The sequence below is a fragment of the Cervus canadensis genome, chromosome 24 (genome assembly GCF_019320065.1).
Source record: "Cervus canadensis isolate Bull #8, Minnesota chromosome 24, ASM1932006v1, whole genome shotgun sequence".
Lineage (NCBI taxonomy): Eukaryota > Metazoa > Chordata > Mammalia > Artiodactyla > Cervidae > Cervus > Cervus canadensis.
In genome coordinates, this window is record NC_057409.1 from 10,358,779 (window position 1) to 10,365,558 (window position 6,780).

A 6,780-nucleotide genomic window follows, 5' to 3' on the forward strand; every position below is an offset into this window, starting at 1 on the left:
CCCTTAATTTATCTCCCATCAGACCTCTACTTTGAACTCCAGACTTGTATATCCAACTGCCTACTTGCTATCTCTACCTAAATGTCTAACAGACATCTTGAACTCAACATGTTTAAAACTAAACTCATGCTCTTTGCTCTCATCCCTCCAAAGTTCAACATAACTTTATGGCACCAGTTGCTATGTTTCTCAGGCTCATTATTAAGTCTTAGCAAAATACTTGACTTCTGTCTTTTATACGCCTTCCCCAATCTACTAGGGAATTCTTTGACTCTACTTAAAAACTATATCCTGAGTTGACCACTTCTGACCAACTCACTACTATCATTCTAGGACTAGTTAATCTCATTTCATCGCAAGAAACTCCCTATTGTCTTTCAGTTTCTATCCTTGTCTCCCTCCCAGTCTGTATATTCTCAACACAGAAGACAGTTATCCTTTAAAAATGTATCCTTATCCTTTAAACACTTGAGTCAGATTTCCAGCTTAGATAGTAGTGGAGTGGCTTGTACTGGACTAACCTTCCTGCAGATAGAAATTATTAACCCTGGACAGAATATTTTTTAAAAAAGCAGTTAAATCCCTCTCAGCGCCTGCCTATTTTGGATTAGCACTGGTGCATAATCCAAAGTAGGCAGACGCTGAGAGGGATTTAACATTTGAAAGAAGGTTACCATACTGGGTAACAGACACATTTAGGAGGCTTTTCTCCTCAGGGCAATACCCAATTAATGTGTGGTGCAGTTGGATAAAACTAAGCAGAAGCCACTGTTATACTGACTTGTAATTTTATGAGAGGTAGAAACTATCAGAGTGACTGGAAATTAACAGGAGAGAACCCAGAAAAGAAGTGACAGGCTTGATTTCAAAACTCCCAGCAAACCTGTGGACAATTTCCTGAAATTCATATATAGAAAGCATTACATTAAGAAGTCCAGACGAAATCAATAGCATGATGGCTAAAAAAGCTAAACATAGGTTTTAGCTCTTGATCCTTTTATTGAGTCCTGCCAAGTAAAAGGGCTCTTATAAATATCTCAGACTTTTCACTGAAACTCAGGAAATTCCCCATATTAGATGCAAATAGTATTTTCCCCCAATTGGCCCAAGTGCTAAGAGCAACATGGAAACAAATATGTTCCGACAAAATATAAAACAAACACTTCAAGAATTCAATGTGATGATCAGCCAGTAATTAACTATTAGAAAAAGTAATCACCACTTCTCATAGGAAGAAAACAGAATTTGGAGCTTCAATTCACAACAAGTGTGCAATAAAAATTTTATTAGATATAGGAAAATATAAGTTATTGTCAAGGATGAAAGCAATCAATATCAATAGACCACTGATAATTAGTCAACAATTAACAGTAAAAGACATTTAGGTATCTATAATAAGGACTTAATTTAAAAGGTGGTCATAATGAGAGTGAACAGTTGGAAATTATTGGCGAAGAAATAAAAGCTATAAAAAATTGAAAAGAATTTCTAGAAATGAAAAATTTAGCATCTGAAATAAAAGGGTTCTGTTGTTGAATTTAGTAGAAGATAGGAGTTAGCAGATTAAACGTTTTGGCAAGAAGAATAAAAGCTCTCTAGAGATGTTCATATTCTAATCCCTGGAACCTAGAAGCCTATAAATATCTTACTGCAATATTATGATTTATAATACATATATATATATTTGAACTTTGTCCCAGTTTCTGACTCAGAGCTCCTAAGAGTCTTGGAATTTCCTAAATGATAAGCGTGATAAGGGTGAAATGGATATATTTCATTATTCATAACAAGCCCCTTTCTACCACACCTGAGTTTTTATCATTGAGGTGAATTTAGAAAAGTCCTTGGGTAACCTAAGGATGGGGGCTGGTTATCAGGGGAACCAACCTTGATAAGAGAGTTGGAACTTTTGGTCCTAGGGTCTGACCTTAAAACTCAACATTCAGAAAACTAAGATCATGGCATCTGGTCCCATCACTTCATGGCAAATAGATGGGGAAACAGTGGAAACAGTATCAGACTTTATTTTGGGGTCTCCAAAATCACTGCAGATGGTGATTGCAGCCATGATATTAAAAGACGCTTGCTCCTTGGAAGAAAAGTTATGACTAACCTAGACAGCATATTAAAAAGCAGAGACATTACTTTGCTAACAAAGGTCCGTCTAGTCAAAGCTATGGTTTTTCCAGTAGTCATGTATAGATGTAAGAGTCGGACTATAAAGAAGGCTGAGCACCAAAAAATTGATACTTTTGAATTGTGGTGTTGGAGAAGACTCTTGAGGGTCCCTTGGACTGCAAGGAGGTCCACCTAGTACATCCTAAAGGAAATCAGTCCTGAATGTTCATTAGAAGGACTGTGCTGAAGCTGAAACTCCAATACTTTGGCCACCTGATGCGAAGAACTGACTCATTTGAAAAGACCCTGATGCTAGGAAAGATTGAAGGTGGGAGGAAAAGGGGACGACAGAGGATGAGATGGTTGGATGACATCACCGACTCAATGGAGATGAGTTTGAGTAAACTCTGGGAGTTGGTGATGGACAGGGAGGCCTTGTGTGCTGCAGTCCATGGGATAGCAAAGAGTTGGACACGACTGAACTGAGGGTCTGACCTCTTGGGAGGGGAGAAGGGCTAGAGACTGAGTTAATCTCCCAACAGTCAGTGATTTAATCCATCATGCATACGTGATGAAAGCTCTGGAAAAATCCACAAGGATGAGGTCCAGAGAATCTTCAGGTAGGTAAACTTGTGAAAGTGCTAGGAGAGTGGTATGCCCAGAGAAGACATGGAAGCTCCCTGACCCTTTCCCACATACCTTGCCTGAGGCATCTCTTCCACCTGGCTATTTCTGAGTTATATTTTTTATAATATGTTTTTAAAATAAAGTTTTGTAATCTAGTAAGTAAAACATATTCTTGAGTGTTATGAGCCACTCTAGCAAACTAATCAAGCCTGAGGTCCTGGGAACTTTTGGACTGTAGTCAGCTGGTCAGAACCATAGGTAACAACAAATCTGCATTTGCAGTTGGCATTTGAAATGGTGGGGGGCATTCTTGTAGGACTGAGCCCCTAACTTATGGAATCTGATACTATCTCCAGGTGGGTAATGTCAGAATTGAGTTAAATTGTAGGACACCTGGCTAGTATCACAGAATTGCTTGGTGTGTAGAAGCTATCCTGCGTCCCTCACCCTCCCAACAGATTTGGTGACCAGAAGTGTAGAGTGTGAGTAGTATTAAAGAAGTCACACAGGAGGAAGTGAGTTTTTCCTTTACAGTAACTTTTCATGGCAAAAGGATTTTTGCATGTGGAATTAAGACTTCAAACTTCAAAACAGAGAGATATGCTGAATTATCTACATGGTCCCCATGTAACTGTATGGGCCTTTAAAAGTGGAAATAGGTCATAGACTTGAGAAAAGGGAAGAAGACAGGAAAGATTTGAAATGTAAGAGACACATGACCAAATGCTGATGGATTTGAAGACAGAGAAAGGAGACCACATGCTAAGGCAGGTAGGGAACCTGTAAAGCTGGGAATGACCCTTAGCTGACAGTTTGCAAAAATACAGGGACCTCAGTTTTAGAAACATAAAGAACTGAACTCTGTTCATAACTTACATGGATTTACCTAGAGCTTCCATAAAAGGAGACAGCTTTGCTGACATGTTGATTGTAGCCTGGTGAAACCCATGTCAGATATTAGACCTACAGAACTGTAGGATAGTACATGTATGTGAATCTAAGCCTCTAAATTTGTGGTAGTATGTTATGGCACCAGTTGAAAACTAACACAAAAGGGTCAATAAACTTCAAAATAGATAAATATATTAAAAAAGAAGGGGACAGATAATTATTTTTTTCTAGTATTGGCCAAAAATTCCCCAAATTTGTTCAACAAGATAAACTTACAGGACCAAAAAGCTTGAATAAATCCTTGTATGCATATGCTAAAATCATAAGTATTTTAGAAGAAAGTACAGGACAATACTTTTGTGACCTGAGAGCATAGGGAAGAATTTCTTAGGACAAAAATACACTAAACATGAAAGAAAATAATCATAAATTACACTTCATCCAAATGAATGTATTTTGCTTATTACAATATACAAATAAGAGGGAAAAGTCAAATTATGGGCTGAGAGAATATATTTGCAATACATATATTCAACAAAGAAATTACATCCAGGATATTTAAAGAATTCCTTCAGGCCTTAAGAAACTAAATAACCCTTTAAAAAGAGTAAAGGAATTAAATAGATATCTCACAAAGGAAGATACATGATGGTGAAAAAGTATATGAGAAGGTGCTGACATGACAAATTATTAGGGAAATTCAAATTAAATCACAATGATTTACCATTATACATCAACCAAAAAAATCTGTAGCCCACCACATGGAATTCTCCAGGAAAGAATATTGGAGTGGGTTCCCATTTCCTTTTCCAAGGGATCTTCCTCACCCAGGGATCGAAACCAGGTCTCCTAGCATTGCAGGTGGAGTCTTTATCGTCTGAGCCACCAAAATATAGGTTGGCACCCACAAATCTGGTCTAAAGTTCTCATTTTACAGATAAGGAAATTTTACAAAGAAAAGTAAGTCTTTACCAAGATTATGCAACTGGTAATTTTAACTCTATGAAATTGACATTTTTGTAGGTTAAAAAATTAATAATGGTGACTTCACATAGTTCAAAATAATAGTAGTATTCTTGGTCTTCATACTTCTAGGACAGGTCTTTCTAGTTGGTCATGCTTTTTGCTGGATATAGGAAACAAAATACTTTCCGAAAGATTCTCCGATCATAGATACTCTGTTAAATCGAAGCATTTTCTTGATAGCCAGGACCCTTACATATGGTCACACTCATGGTGCAAGGCACACTGTTCAAGTATTCCACAATGCTAGTGGTAGTATCATCACATTCTATGTTGGAAAAAAAAATATTACATCCATACTTTTCCGAGCTTGTTTATTTTCCTTGATATTTGACATTAATATTCATTAATTATTGCGATCCCCAATTACTTATACTGGATAACCCTCTAAATCTTTTCAAATTCATTTCTGTTTGATATTTCTCATTTTTACAGTCCTAGTGACCTGCTTTTCCTGCTTGTCCTATTTGTAGCTATTTTCCTTGCATAGCTCTCTATCCCTCTCTGCCTTCTCCTTCATGAGAATCATGCCATCTGCTCTTATGCTCTTCTCTCCATGACCAATGTCATCAAAGTGAATCCTATCCAGCCTTAATGTAAATTTATAAATTAATTTGTTTATATAAAGTAACTCTTATCTGAAGTACATAAGCAGAAACAAAAAACAAGAATGTGATCTCTAGGTGCTCATTTTTTTCTTAAATATTTCTGAATATGTAGATAGTTGGATGTGATTTGAATTATATTTTAAAGGCTATTTTATTTTTATATGTGCATATATGACTGAACTGATATGTTGTTCCATTATAATTTTCTAGAAGCAGCATGGGGGAGAAGAAAACTAGGAAAACGGAGCATAGACCAGAAGGAAAGTTAGAGATAGGATCTAAACATGTATTTAGAAGAAGGCTGAATAACTTCATTATGTGGAAGAAAGATCAGCAAACATGTAGAGATGTTAAGTCATCCTAGCAACAGTTTCCCACTGTGGCTATGATGCCAACAATAGCTTTAGCGGAGAGCCTCTTTCATTCAGAAAACACTACTACTAATTCTGACATGCATTCCAATATGTAACTTTATCATAGGTGTACAAGTCTTATTTTGGGGAAAAAAATAAAAAAAAAAACAAGTAATATTGGGTAAAAATGTGATCTTTTTTCTTTTTTTCTGTTTTAAGTTAAACTGCTAGAATTTTCCAGCAAAAATAGGACCAATTTGATGTTTTATTGATTTAGAAATATCATGCTTTCTCAGACTTTACATGCTATGCTTTGATGGCCTAGATGCTGGGTGCTATATTTCAGCACAAAGCCTTAAAACACTCTTGGGGATGGAAAGTTATTGCTGTTTGTTTGTTTATCATTTTTTCCTGACTAGAAAGTCAATATAGATATGTGCATTTTGTTGCAGGTTACCAACTACAGGCTGAAAATAGTTTTGTAAGATAGAGTTTGTTTATTTTTCTTCTTTCTTCCTTCCATCAAGATCAGCATAGATAACAAATATTTGAAGACAAAATAACTAGGGAAAGAAAGTAACCATGAGGCTTTTTTTTTTTTAATATATATAAAAGATTGAAAAAAATCCCCCTTGTGATTTTTTATGGAACTTAATGGTAACTTTTGTTTAAGTTCATGGATTCATTAGAAATTACTAACTGGGTGTTCAGATCCAGTGCTTGATTTTTATAAGAATTTTATCTACATTCCATTCACTCATGAAAAACACATTTTCCTAACTCATCTACTTGAACAGCAGGACTTGAAATGCCTTAGGATAGGAAAGTGAGTACGGAGAAGGGCTCTGCCTAAAAGGAGATTTTGGTTGGCATACTGTTCAGCAAGACATAGATTAAGACAGCCAGACATCCGGATTGTCTTTTCCAATTGTAATTCAATTCACTTTAACAAATAGCTTTCTTTTTTTTTTTTTTTTTTTTTTTTTTTTTTTTTTTTTTTTATTGTTGGAGGCTAATTACATAATGACAACATTTCAGTGGGTTTTGTCATACATTGATATGAATCAGCCATAGATTTACACGTATTCCCCATCCCGATCCCGCCTCCCACCTCCCTCTTCACCCGATTCCTCTGGGTCTTCCCAGTGCACCAGGCCTGA